The sequence below is a fragment of the Sabethes cyaneus genome, chromosome 2 (assembly GCF_943734655.1).
Source record: "Sabethes cyaneus chromosome 2, idSabCyanKW18_F2, whole genome shotgun sequence".
Lineage (NCBI taxonomy): Eukaryota > Metazoa > Arthropoda > Insecta > Diptera > Culicidae > Sabethes > Sabethes cyaneus.
The window spans coordinates 244,000,263-244,016,606 of NC_071354.1; the positions used below are offsets into that span (position 1 = coordinate 244,000,263).

The following is a 16,344-nucleotide window of genomic DNA, read 5'->3' on the forward strand; positions in this document are numbered from 1 at the left end:
GGTTTGAACAATACAAGTGTCACCTTGCTGGTAGGTTGGACAATATTCTAGTTTGATCGAATCATGAGAAAAACAGGATCCCTCCAAGCAGCTGTAGCAGGAGAGACGATCTGCTGGGTAAACAGCTAGATTGCATCGATTGGTGGTACAAGTGCTGCATCCCAATTCGGTGGAACACTGCTGCTGTTCTTGTGCACTCAGGGAGGTCAAACAACCACGCCGTACAGTTCCGGAACTTGCTGTGTAGACGACAGCACAAGTGGAGCAATGTTCCATGCTGGTTATCCCGGAAGATGATTCGCCCGTGCAATGCTTGTCGGTGCTTGACGAACAAGATCTGAAAATTTCGAGTAAAACAAATTAAGATCAACAATTGAAATGCCAATCCACAGATTACTTACACACAGTCCACATAGTTGAATGTTCTATCCTGTTGGTTACAGTTATCGCCGGTACAGAAATCACACTTATTGCTGTTTGCTTGACAGAAGGCCACTTCGGTAGCACTCATCGATGAACGGCACTTTCTGGTTCGAGTAGCTAAAATAAGTCAAAAATTTACAAAAAAAATGTCACAAAGATTAACCGTATTAACTCCCACTTACTGCCCTGCATAATTTGCACACAACTATCCCGTGGATCCGGACAATATTGATTAGAAACCATACCAACTACGCACTTGATTCGTTCCAGCGGAAACAGTCCCTTATTGCAGGCTTCTCCGTCCTCGATAGCGCACATTTGACAGTTCTCGGAAGATTTGCATTCAGCGTCAGTTGCGGGCGTTCCGAGACAACCTCGTTCGGTAACCATTCCGATCTATTGGGGTGACAAAAAAAAACTATGCTCAATGTTTTCAATGAGCCACGCAGCGAAAACTTACGACTCTCGTGTAACATTGAGCTTCCGCGCTAACTTCAGTGGTCGGTGCCGGACAGCGCACAACCGAGTGCGGAGCTGCAATGCACTGACTGTCGGTTACCGATGAACAATAGTAACACTGGTGGTCTTCTCGGCTGTTTAAATTGCACGAATCGGAACTGCACGGGTCGCAGTTGACGTTATCCGGATCATCGCAGATGTCTTTTTCTTGACGACTTAGCGCCGATTTACAACCTCGTCGAACTGGATTGACTGTAGAAGACGATAGATGATTTGTATTAGGAAAGTTTAAAACCCAGCGTTAACGAAAAGCTTACATTCGTCAAACAGAGTGACGCAAATATCATCAACGTTGGGGCAGGTCTCAATTTCCACCGACGATTTAAGACAATCCGTTCCTTGGCAGGTGTAACACCGGTGGCTTGCGCTGAAATCGATTTCACCCTTGTTACATTCATTGTTGGAACAGCGAGAGCAGCTGGCTGGATTTGACTGGCAAAACGTTCTATCGCTTTCGGCTAACGAACTCTCACAGTTTTTTACAATGGTTCCTAAAACCAAAAAAGTTGTTTAAATTTTTATTAAACAACTTCATCGCAATCTCACCGTCACTGCGTCGGACGCTCACGCAACTTTCGAACGGGTCGTCACAGTAGCTGGCTTCCGTTGCTGCGCTGCATTCAGCGCCACTACACTTGACACATTTCTGCCGCTCGCTGGGGAACTCGTCGATGTTGCAGTTATCGCCACTGCACGTTTCGCACAGTGACCCATCGCAGGCGTCCAGATCGGACTGCGATTGGACACAACCCCGTTCGGTGACGCTGCCAATCTGAGCAAAAAAAAAAAAATAAGTAGGTTAATCGAGATCTACTAGAAATAATTTCATTCAAGGTGGTTTCAAAATGGTTTAGAAGTTCCTTAAGGCAGCATCTTAGGACCTTTGCTGTTTTCGCAACGTTTCTATTCACTCTCTATATAATGCTATTATATAATCGTCCACAATTTGTACAATTTCATATGCTATTTTATGCTATGTTATCAAGCATATTTAGTAACGTTACGATTATAGAGTTCCATGTTACAAACACGCTCAAGTCTTTTTTACACGGTTTATTTGTATGAATAGCGATTTTTGAACTCGGAATGAAAGATGCTATGCAACACACAAGAATTTGTCGAATGCCAAAATCATCCGGGGACGGGAACAAAGGAAGGCATAACGGTCATATTAAAAAAAAATATAAGAAATTTCAAATTTCTCCTTTTCTCGAAAAACTATGCAGATTGCGACCGTAAGTTAACCCGTATTTGTACACGGAAGTGCTTAAATGTATTCCCCAGTAATTTCTATAAACAAATCCAAGAGATAGTCATGGGCAAAAGCTAGAAGCAGGTATGGCACGATCACTTTGATTCAATTTTGATTCGGTTCCAGCAACAATGCTTTGGTCCAAAGTACAGACTGATGTTTGTTAACCTCTCGATTGCCTTTCGCTCACGATTTTCCATAGCCCTTGTCGATTTATATTATCATGTGCGGCTTTAAAATTCATGAATAGATGATGCGTGGGAACTCCGATTTATAAAGATTTGGTCCGTTATAGACCGACCCTCCATGAAGCCGGTTTCCCACTGAACTGAATGTTTTTGGGGTTATCAACATTAGTGGTCCGAATCAATGTTAGCGCCCCGATTGGTTCTAGGGTCGATAATGTCTGAAAAGTTGTGATTCCATGTGGTTGGGTGATCTCCAATTGTTCCGACGATGAAGATTATGCTGGAAAAATGTACTAACTATGTGTTCCTGGAGCCGAGACGAAATCGACGAATCTTTGCGGATGCGGTTGCGATTACAGGGTTCCATTTGATAAAAGTAAAATAACAGAAGTGAAAAAAACATCGGAAAGCAAAAATACACGAACCAGGAAACGAAACTAGGGAGAAGCAGGTATGGGACGATCACTTTGATTAAAATTTGATTCATTTAACTGTACTGCCTCAGCGCAGTACAATATGAAAAAGTTATGCATGGGGAATTTGTAGAGCTAGTTATTATCTACAATATTGCCGAATAAAGTATTGCTGTATATGTTGTATTTACGGTGCTACAATACTCCTACCCCATTGCTAACCAACGCAAAACGTACAAAAGATACAGCAAAGCTTTATTCAGCAATTGTGTAGTTCTGCAAAGTTCCCATGCATAACTTCTTCAAATTCTGTTCTGGCTGAGGCCAAATGAATCAAAATTGAAACAACGTGACTATGCTTGGCTAGGAAAAGGCAGAAGGGTTGTTTGTAAAATAAAATCAAACTGCTTAAAAGAAGTGGCCTTGGTAAACAATTTAGTTTCACGATAAGATAACAGATTCACACGTAAAATATATATTTCACATTACATAACAACATGTAAGTACTAAAGTTGAGTAATAATCTGCACTGCTTTACAAATTACAGACCTAAGTTGTGTCTAGATGATAATGTGCACAAATGTAAAACAATTTATCGTTCAATTCTCTTTGACATATTCTATTTCATACTGCAATTCCAATATGAAATTGATAAGTACGAAACCTAATGCGGATTTCCTGTTACGATTTCTGGTTATAGATTCAATAGTTGTTTTCGAATTATACTGTTCAAACGTCACCGTCAATTAAAAGTCGTCATTCGACGATGAATCATACAAGTCAAGTGAACTGGCTCCCTTTTCCTTTCAATACTAGCTTCCATTAGCGTCAGTGGAGCGCATTCTAATTCACATAAAAATGATTAACGATCATACGTTTTACTTTATCAAACATTTAATAACAAATAGCTGGCTTCCCGATTTTATTCGAGGCCCTTTAAAATTAAAAAATAAAATTCTCATAATGCAAGAAACAAAACCGGTTTTTCGTTCTTGTATGGACCTCCTACCCTTGACAGAGACCCCCCGCCCCCCTATATCAAAACTCTTTTGGTGGAAAATCGTCCGGGCGTTCCCGAGTTATGAAGGAACATACGTTACGTTTATTTATTGTATAGCTTAATCCAGGGATGGCCCGATCACTTTGACTCAATTTTGATTTATTTAACACTACCGTCTTAGGCAAGTAAAATTCGACATAACATATGGGACATGTGTTGAACTAGTTATTATCTACAATTTTGCTGAATAAAGTTTTGCTATATCTTTTGTAGTTACGGTGCTACAATGCAAGTACCTTATTAGTAATTAAGTGAACGTTCATTAAGTTACTAATGACGTACTAGCACTGTAGCACCGTAACTACAAAAGATACCATAAAACTTTATTAAGCAAAATTGTAGATGACTAGCTCTACAAATACCCCATATATAACTTTGTCGAATTTTACTCGCCTATGACGGTACTGTCAAATGAATTCAAATTGAGTCAAAGCGATCGGACCATCCCTGGCTTAATCAAAACAAATTTTACGAGATCTCAACAAATAGTCCGGTCAAAAACTGATTCAAAATAGTAATAAAGAGATAATATTTACGAATATTAATATAACTGGCTTTGACTTTGCGATTATTTGTGCCAAAGTTCTAATGTTTGGTATCAGAAAGCAGAGAGAAAAATAAAATTTCGATTGCTTACGAAGAATTTCTAAAGACTAAAAATAAATTCTCATTTGAAAAGAAATTAGCAAAAGTCTCCCAGTTAGCATTTTCATATGGATTAAAAAGATAAAAATCAGCATTACGTACAGATATACATTGTAATAAATCGTATTTGATGCACAAAATTGGCATATCCGTACTATATTGGAGGCAATATACGTGATTACGAATAATTTTAAACGCTACGACTATATAAGTATTTATATACGATAATATCGGATTAAGCGCGAGTCGCTCCGTACTACTATACGATTTTGTGCTTAAAATCGTATGTATGTCAGTTATTATCATTATATACGATAGAAAATCAACTTGCTTCCACTTTATCCAGCTTTAGTTACGATTTCAAATTTGTTTGGAGATATTTACGATAATTTTTGTACATTGATATACGAGTTGGTGCTAACTGGGCTATGTTTAGCCTTAACATGTATTTAATTTATAATCTGTTTATTTAATGTAAAATTATTAAAATTATTCCATCTTTTAAGACATTAGTCCGTATGAATAAAACAGTTTGCTTTACTTCTCTCATAAGGCTCCCATAAGAAAAGCAAAGCAAACTATTTTATTCATTGGTTTGTTCATCGCAATTCAAAATTAGGATAGTTTGATTACTATTTTCATCTGCTTGGTCACTTTTTAATCCTTATTTTTGTCCATTTAGTCCACAAAATAGCATATTTCGAGTGTCTTCACTACTATTAGCCTCAATTTCTTGAGAATTTCTGCAGCGGAAAAAAAGAGAAACAATATTGTCGCTAAGTGAGTGTGTGGAACGGTAAAATTGTAAGAGCGCAAATAAAACTAGATGTTAGACAGGCTAATAGAAGGGTGTGGCGGTGGTGTAGAGTTCATCTAGTTACTGGAATAAATCATTTGTCGACTATTCGTATCGGACACTTACTACCTTTTCAAAAAAATAGCCTCGGCAAATAGGATTCATCTGCTCCCTTATTCCTTATTCAACCAAGAAGTCCCTCAAACAAAAAGTACCCAGGATTCCGCAGTTTTTATTTTAAACTGACAGGTCCAATTTCAAGTTCAGTTGTAAATTTAACCTAATTTGAGCTTAATTTCCAGTCCAAATTTAATTCTAATTAATTTCATGCCCAATTTCAACACAGATGTCAAGTCCAATTTCAGGTATAGTTTCAAGTCCAATACAAAATATAATTTCAAGTGCAATTTCAATTCCTACTTTAAGTTCAACTGCTAGTTCAGAGCTCATTTATATTCATTTCCCATTTTTAGTCCAATTTTAAGTTACGTGATTCAAAGAAAAGTTGGAAAATCATGTTCTGTCACATGGAAATCTTGTGAAATATATTTCTTGTTCGTACATTTCTCATTTTTAATAAAATAACACTATTTTGTTGTTCCGGTGTTATGGTCGACAGCCCAGTTATTTCCTGAATATTTAGGCCAATGCAAATTATTTTTAAAGTTTTTGTTCCTCCGTCCTTCAAAATTGGCTCTGAAAATCGGGGGTCAAAAAAATTGTTAAAACTGAGTAAAAACTTTTTGTACAAAATCAATTATCTGTAGGTTTAAAAACCTAAAGAACTCGAAAAAAGAGTTTTCGGAGTGTTAGTGCTTCTGGTACGAAACAAAAGTGAAGGTATAAGTAATGTAATTTCCGAAAATCGGCAAAAAAAATTCTTTCAATTTTAACTCTATTTTGGAAGGTTTCCTTATGGAAAATAATCTATACCTATAAAAATGGATTTCTGTCTGTCTCTCCGTATGTTCCTTATAGAATCGAAAACTACTGAACCGATCAGCGTGAAAATTTGCATGTAGGGGGCTTTAGGGCCGGGAAAGGTTCTTAAGATGGTTAGAGACCTCTCCTCCCACTAAGAGGGAGGCCTCCCATACAAATGAAAAACAAATTTCTGCATAACTCGAGAACTAATCAAGCAAATGGAACAAAATTTTACATGTGGGAATTTTTGGAGACAAGAATTTTTTCTATGGTGATTCCCCACTTTAGGAGGGGGGGCTCCTATACAAATGAAATACAAATTTCCTCATAACTCGAGAACTAATCAAGCAAATGGGACCAAATTTAGCATGTGGGGGGTTTTTGAGGCAGGAATTTTTTTAATGAGGGTCTCAGACCCCTCACTACTTTACTGTGAGGAAAATTTGTATTTGTACTAAAACATCCATGAACTCCCCAGAAACTTGCAGAACTCAAGATTGTGACAAAGGTCAACGTAACAAAAACTGGACAAATAGGATACAGCAAGAGGAAAAACGCGAGAGGAAGAGCGAAGAAAAAACTGGTAGTGGTAAATGACCCTTTGGGTTAAAACCACTCTAATAAAAAAAAATTGGCACGAAACAGAAGAAAAACTGGTACGTAAAAAAGAAAAACGGAATCATGAAAAATAGGAAGGATCAAAGTAGAAAAAAGTGGAAAAGAAAAAAAAACGGAAGTGAGAATAAGGAAAAACGAAGCACAAAAAGAAGACACTGCACCAAAAAGGAGGGTGAACGAAAGAGTAAAGAAGAAAAATAAGTGAAAGGAAGGAAAACCGATAAGGAAAATGAGAATAAACAGGACAGAAAAGGAGAAAAAAACAAAAAAAAGAAGAAAACGGGAAAGAAAGGAAGAAAATACGGGTGCAGGAAAATTGAGACACGAGAAAAAAAAGGAAAATGAAGAAAAAAATTCAAACGGAAAACAAACGGGCTAAAACAGAAAAGACAACAGTACATTCCAGAAAAGGAGGAAAAGTAAGAACTCATTTTCCACTAGATTTGATTTTTTTCGTCAAGAGTAACATTTCATAAGGGCGTATCTATCTATATCTATATCTATATCTATATCTATATCTATATCTATATCTATATCTATATCTATATCTATATCTATATCTATATCTATATCTATATCTATATCTATATCTATATCTATATCTATATCTATATCTATATCTATATCTATATCTATATCTATATCTATATCTATATCTATATCTATATCTATATCTATATCTATATCTATATCTATATCTATATCTATATCTATATCTATATCTATATCTATATCTATATCTATATCTATATCTATATCTATATCTATATCTATATCTATATCTATATCTATATCTATATCTATATCTATATCTATATCTATATCTATATCTATATCTATATCTATATCTATATCTATATCTATATCTATATCTATATCTATATCTATATCTATATCTATATCTATATCTATATCTATATCTATATCTATATCTATATCTATATCTATATCTATATCTATATCTATATCTATATCTATATCTATATCTATATCTATATCTATATCTATATCTATATCTATATCTATATCTATATCTATATCTATATCTATATCTATATCTATATCTATATCTATATCTATATCTATATCTATATCTATATCTATATCTATATCTATATCTATATCTATATCTATATCTATATCTATATCTATATCTATATCTATATCTATATCTATATCTATATCTATATCTATATCTATATCTATATCTATATCTATATCTATATCTATATCTATATCTATATCTATATCTATATCTATATCTATATCTATATCTATATCTATATCTATATCTATATCTATATCTATATCTATATCTATATCTATATCTATATCTATATCTATATCTATATCTATATCTATATCTATATCTATATCTATATCTATATCTATATCTATATCTATATCTATATCTATATCTATATCTATATCTATATCTATATCTATATCTATATCTATATCTATATCTATATCTATATCTATATCTATATCTATATCTATATCTATATCTATATCTATATCTATATCTATATCTATATCTATATCTATATCTATATCTATATCTATATCTATATCTATATCTATATCTATATCTATATCTATATCTATATCTATATCTATATCTATATCTATATCTATATCTATATCTATATCTATATCTATATCTATATCTATATCTATATCTATATCTATATCTATATCTATATCTATATCTATATCTATATCTATATCTATATCTATATCTATATCTATATCTATATCTATATCTATATCTATATCTATATCTATATCTATATCTATATCTATATCTATATCTATATCTATATCTATATCTATATCTATATCTATATCTATATCTATATCTATATCTATATCTATATCTATATCTATATCTATATCTATATCTATATCTATATCTATATCTATATCTATATCTATATCTATATCTATATCTATATCTATATCTATATCTATATCTATATCTATATCTATATCTATATCTATATCTATATCTATATCTATATCTATATCTATATCTATATCTATATCTATATCTATATCTATATCTATATCTATATCTATATCTATATCTATATCTATATCTATATCTATATCTATATCTATATCTATATCTATATCTATATCTATATCTATATCTATATCTATATCTATATCTATATCTATATCTATATCTATATCTATATCTATATCTATATCTATATCTATATCTATATCTATATCTATATCTATATCTATATCTATATCTATATCTATATCTATATCTATATCTATATCTATATCTATATCTATATCTATATCTATATCTATATCTATATCTATATCTATATCTATATCTATATCTATATCTATATCTATATCTATATCTATATCTATATCTATATATCTATATCTATATCTATATCTATATCTATATCTATATATCTATATCTATATCTATATCTATATCTATATCTATATCTATATCTATATCTATATCTATATCTATATCTATATCTATATCTATATCTATATCTATATCTATATCTATATCTATATCTATATCTATATCTATATCTATATCTATATCTATATCTATATCTATATCTATATCTATATCTATATCTATATCTATATCTATATCTATATCTATATCTATATCTATATCTATATCTATATCTATATCTATATCTATATCTATATCTATATCTATATCTATATCTATATCTATATCTATATCTATATCTATATCTATATCTATATCTATATCTATATCTATATCTATATCTATATCTATATCTATATCTATATCTATATCTATATCTATATCTATATCTATATCTATATCTATATCTATATCTATATCTATATCTATATCTATATCTATATCTATATCTATATCTATATCTATATCTATATATAGGGGAGAGACGTCTACAGTGAGACACTTTTTTTCCAAAAATTTTAAAATTTTTTTGGTGATAGTTACCAACGAGGTCTTCAATCCATTTGAAAGGTATATCCTTCTAGTTGTCTAAAAAAATGTTTCAGCCCGTTTGGTTAAAAGATAAAATAGTTACAAACGCAAATGTGAAGGTGTCTTTTTGGCTCACTGTTCCCCAGTAGGTGGGAAGAGTGAGACAACGAGTATTGAATACTGAGACACATATTAGAATTAAACTTAAACCATATTTTTTGGTAACAAAGAATAGTTTAGAAGTCGTACTGTTTATTTTGTGCATAAAGGATACATTATTGTTGTGCTGTATTGAAAATTCCGATTTTTCTCACATCTACATTTATATTCATATAAAGGTCAAATCCTGGTTATCTGACCTTCAACTTACACTTCAGAACTCATTTACAATCAATTTATATGGATTGGTTTACAATTCAATTCAAATTTTTTTTTTGGAAATTACCCACATCTGTTTGTCGCACTGTTCCCAATAGGAATGTTTTATAAGAAATAGTGAAATAGTGGTGTTAGCAAACAATTCGATGGTCTTATATTTTTTATTTTTATCTCTCATTCCTATGAGATGCCATGTAGTAACTTTAATTAGGATTAGTTATGCGATTTGCCGTTAAAAATCACTTGAAAATGTTCGCAATAAAATTTACTTTGACCCCCCCAAAAACGACTTTTGTTGAAAAATATACTTAAAAATTAATAAATTTTTCTCAAACTGTATTATGTGACATAGATTCACAAACTTTACTTTGCAGGAAAATATCATGGATCTTGTACGTTTACTCAGTCTACTTAGTCTCATATAACTCCCCCCATCTACTAACAACAATTCCTTTCCCGAAATACTTGTGAAGATGCAGAGGATTCCCTGGTCTTTAGTAGCGACAAGTATTGGACTAACATTCCTTTCCATCCCACCTGGACCCGCATTCGGACGTGGCCGGCGTCGGTATTGATCAGCATGCAGGGACCTGATAAGGTTGCACAATGAGGAATAGCGTGCTGTCCCAAGTATGCTCTTTCCAGCCATCATTTTGCAATTTTCATCGGTCCTGGTCAATAACGGAGTAGCAGCACACGGGCGGTATCCTATGCTTGTGCTTATGCTATGCTTAAATATCATGGATCTTGTACATTTTATGGCGAAGCTATTCCCGATGTCTCACTGTTCCTGTTGTCTCACTGTTGACTACTCTCCCCTATATATAAAAATGAAATGCTGTTCGTGTGTCCGGTATAGACTCGCAAACCGCTCGACGGATTTTGATGAAACTTGGCATACACATTGCGTTTGATGTGAGGAATTTTGTTAGCATGGTTTGAGACCCCTCCCCCATCTAGAAGGGGGGGCTCCCATACAAATGGAACACAAATTTCTTCATAGCTCGGGAACTAATCAAGCAAATGGAACCAAATTTGGCGTGTGAAGGTTTTTGGAGGCAGAAATTTTTTCTATGGTAGATTGAGAACCCTTCTTTCTTTAAGAGGGGGGCTCCCATACAAATAAAACCAAAATTTCCTCATAACTTGACTATTAATCAAGCAAATGAATTTGGGGGTTACTGGAGACAAAAATGTTTTCCATGGCGTATTGGGATTCCTCTCCCTTCTGGAAGGGAGGAGGGCTCTCATACAAATTAAACAGAATTTTTTGCAATATTCAAAAAGTAATCGAACTCGCGAGTGTTGCCGTCCATACTAAAATATAAGATAAATTTGGAACAAAATTGGTAAGAATATATCGGTGAAGCCTAGATAATGGGTCAAATTAAATAAAAGTAAGATAATATAATACTTATTTTAAAAACAGAATTGAAGAGAAAATACATTGTTGAAATGAAAATATGAAGAAAATAATGTTGAGATTACACTAAGTTTATGGTTTCTGACCAGTTTTCAACTGATTCAATTGATATGTCTATGAGGGTTTTACCCTTGCTTCGAGGCATGTCCTATTATACCAAACCTGTTTCGCCTCGTTATAGTTAGCACTGGTGAGTCCTCATGAGGTTCAAGACCATTACCTCAATAGGTCCTCATACCAGTATACTAACCATAAGTAGCTTCTTCGGGATTATGTAGAACTCAGCATGAAGCAAGGGTAATGAGAGACCTGAGAATAAACCTATGCCAAAGTCACTTGATATCGAATGGTCTGATTTTACTAAGATTCAAACCCAGGACCACTTGCTTGTAAAGGCAGACTCTGTAACCTTGTGGCTACAGAGCCCTCGTAAAGATAGCTTAAATTATGCACGGACAATTTCGGATTTTTTTTTGAAATCATTGAAATTTGAAAAATTTTTCAAAACTATCCATATTTTGCAGTATTTGGTAAAATTCAAACAAAATCAAATTCTACGCATCATTTGAATATGAGTCATATGAGCTTTTTTCTTGGACCCAGCCGTTCTCAAGTTATTGCAAATTTAAACCCATGACAAAAATCATAAAATGTCAATTATCTCAAAATCTTCCCCTTCAATTTGCCTCATTTTTTTTAAAGATAGGTTAAATTATGTCCTAAAATCTGGTGAAGAGTTATCGATGGACACTCTATCGGATTTTGACGTAGGACTACGTCTTACGGCAAGTTTTAAGATAGGGTGTCATTCCAAAAAATCAAAAAATGCGAGCGTCACGAAAAATGAAAGGTTTTGAGCGCTAATAGGTCAGCGGTTTTCCGATCGATTTTCAATATTCTTACACCAATCGATCGGAAAATCTTCTAAGAATTGACCCAAATGAAGAAAAGTGTAGATTCTTGATGTTGAACTATTGAAAAATTGAAAATAATGAACCTATGTTTTACCAGAATTCTCGCTTCGTGATTGGTTGGAAGATTCCTTACGATGATCTAAACCTATACCAATTTGATATCTGTGCTTGGGAAGTAAGCCAAAACAAGTGACCACGTTTCCTCATTTCAACAAGATTTCCTAACACCGCGGTTCAACCTAGACCATTTTGATGTCCTTGCTTGGGAAGTACGCCAGAGAGAGTGACAAAGCCCCCTCGTGCCAACAGATTTCTAACGAACGCGATTAAACCTAGTCCAATTTGATGTCTGTGTTAGGGAAGTGTACCAGAAAAAATGACATAAGTTCGTTGTCCCAACAGATCGCAAATTATTTACTGTGTGACGATTAAACCTCGGCGAATTTGATATCTGTGTTGGAAAAATGTGCTACAGCTGTAGTGTTCGGTTATAATACGGCACTGTATGAATACGCATGCTTGCTGTTTCATTAGAAGTGTAGTGAAAAGATGTGCTGTTGATAAAATAGGATTGAATTGGTAGGGGAAAAGTGTATAATGTGCCCCCCCTAAGAATAAATGGATATATCTCCGTTATACTTCCCCAAATTAACGTTACAACTACGTGTATATGTTGGTACTTAAGCTGACAACCAATTGCAATTGTTTATTTCATTTAGTATTGTGGAATAAACATGATAGGAATTATTTAATAAAAGCACCTAAATGTTGTGTTTCTCGTCTGCGCGGGGTAAAATGCCCCACCTGCGGTATAATATGCCCAATGCGGTAATTTGAGTATTTCTACCACTGACAGACCAACTCTATTTTGTAGAAAGTAAAACTATTTCCTTTGTTTTGCAAAATATCGTCATTTTATGAAAAATAAACCTAGTTTCGGCTTTCTTGTGCACTTTTTCTTTTCTGCATGGGGCACATTATACCGCAGCTGTGGCGTTTTATACCGGGTAGTTGAATTACCTAGAATTTGGACGTTGGTAATAAATTATTCCCACCACGATTGCTCTACAATACTAATTGAATTAAATAATGGCAATTGGCTTCAAGTTAGATCTGTTTACCTATGTTTATAGCCACATTTGCAAGGGGGGGCAAATTGCACCACCGCAAGTGGGGCATATTGGCCTGCTTTTACTTATTTGAAAAAATATTAAATGCTAAAGCAAATCAAGCGTTTCATACCGTTATTTTTAGCAGGGATGTCATTTTGAAGTTCACTTTACGCATTCGAATCGTAACAACCGGTTATTTACAGATTTTGACAAGAAAATAGCTTATGGAAATGACGCCAAAAGTTACATCGGAAGCTGCTCAAAAACAAATTTATTTTTGTTTTGTTTTTACAGCATGTGACAACTGTCATACTTGCATAGTAGGCTAGTTCCATCAAATACTATGGTTTCTGGGTGGTTTTGCATTTTAATTTCGCTTGTTTAGCGAAAAACGAAGGGGGGGCACATTGGCCACGGGGGGCACGTTATACACAATTCCCCTAAAATCCTTTCAGCGTGGGAAACCATGGATAATAAAAACAATCTTTAATTTCAGTAAGGTAGCAGGAAAGTAATAGTTTGTGTTCTTGATTTTGTTAAATTGTTTTCAAATGCACAATCTTTTGAGAATTGAACGTATGCAATGTTACTACTTTGATAAATGTTACATACAACGCATGTAGCATGTATATATGTTGCATATAGCATGTATACATGAAGAATCGAATGATTACAAGCATGAATACATGCTACTATCACTACAAAGAGACTTACGTAGTCCTGCGTCACTTATATATGCGGTCGTGTCTTGTACACAACCCCTCTGATTTTTTAGACTTTAAATTTGAAATAAGGCCATTACAAATATATTATAAAGTTTTTGTCCTTCCGGTGTTGGGTCACTACCTTCAGTGGTCCCACCTTCGGGAGGGGCGAAAAAAAAACAAAGAGACTTTTTTAATCGAGCAAAAAAAATATTGATTTGAGGCATTTTACTTTAAGTTTAAACATGAAAACCAAATCTATTCTTGCGTTTAATATATACGTTATTATTTTCCATGCGAAAATCTACGAATTTGATTTTGTTTGAGTTTTACCAAATACATACTACAGAATCTGGATATTTTTGAAAAACTTGTCAAATTTCAAAGATTTAAAAAAAGTCCGAAATCGTGTCCATCGATAGCTCTGCACCAGATTTTAGGGCATAATTTAAGTTATCTTTAAAAAAAATTATACAAATCGTAGGCGATAGTTTTGAGATAATTAACGTTTTATAATTTTTATCATGGTTTTGAAAAGTTTTTTCATTTCAGTGTAATTTTTATCTAAAAATATACTTAATTTCCCACAACTTTTCCTTTGGCGTCATTTTGATTAAATAAAGTAGTTTTCAAGATATAATGTTTTGAAAAAACGTAATCTCATTTCTAAATACGACCTTTTGAAAAGTTACTCTTGACGAAAAAAAAATCTAGTTTAGTGGAAAATGAGTTCTTGCGTGGTACCCAACAGATCAGCAAAATTTCATTCCAATCAAAAATAGTCGAGTCAGAAATGGCCTTTTTTCAGCGTTTTGAGCTGAAATTGCTCAATGTGGCATCGCACTCGACGCGAGATTGAGAGTTGTGGGTTCAAGTCCCACCTGGACAGTTAATGTTAATTATGTTCAATGTTCGTTCTTCACAAAAACACATTTACTCCCTCAATTTAGAATTACGAATGTTGATGTCTGGGTACGCTTGTGTTAGTCCATTAAAATTAAAATCTCATGACATTCTGGAATTGGAACTATCCAATTTTTGAATTGAAAATTATCAGAATTAATCTGGCACTTGTTGGATTACTTTTGTTTTAAGATTATCTCAGCCTGAAGACTCCATTTTCCAGGTTCTTGCAAATGTAAAGTTAGTTTCCAAGAACGCATGTTGTACGGATTTGAACTTCTCTAGGATAGATTCATCCGACTGTTAATATGCAAAGTATCCGGAAGACCGTTTTGGTATTCACACTGAAATTGGGTTTGGTTTCCAAACTTCACACAAATCGTTAACCGTTCGTCCTAGCAAAACGATGTGAAAATCAATACTCACTACTCTCGAGTAACAGTGATTGTCGGTCACGTCCAGCGTAACAGCTTCGCACTGTACTGCGGTCAGACTCTCCGGGTCACTGACGCACCGCTCATCCACTACCGAAGAGCAAACGGTGCACTTGTGCGCTGCGGTACTCTTCAGGTTGCAGTAATTCTCGGCGCAGAGTTCACAATTATTTCCGGGACACAACGCCAGCTGCTCCGAGAATTGCGTTGGCCAACATCCGCGCCGGATGGGAACATCTGGGGAGCAAATTATTTTTGTCAGAAGACATCTTATTTTTTCGATTCAGCGGTGCTGCTTCATACATCCATTGAACTGCGTGTAGCAGTTAACCGTTACTGCGGAACATTCTGTCAGCTGTCCAATGGTGGCACTGTTCAAACAATCACTTTCGCTGCATGAATAGCAACTTAGGGATTCGGCGGTTCCTAGGCAAGAGACAGCAACTACTAAGGAGATTACTACGGTAGCACTTTTGAGACACATTTTGCTTAATTTACACTAACGAACGAGTACAGCGGCCACTGTATGTTTGTCATCCTACTGGTCATGGTCAAATATAGGATGGTTCTTTTATAGGCGAAACTCAAACTCGAGAAGTTTGAGTAACAGATAAAATCGTATCATAAAATCAATCTTATTTCGTTTGTATTAGATAGTGTTTCA

The 16,344-nt window shown here is 34.0% G+C and overlaps 1 protein-coding gene across 1 annotated transcript in view; it reads left to right on the forward strand.

The window, feature by feature from the left end:
* LOC128738512 (uncharacterized) overlaps nucleotides 1–16,344 on the forward strand; it is a 92,107-nt gene that overhangs the window by 56,432 nt on the left and 19,331 nt on the right. The window lies entirely within an intron of this gene.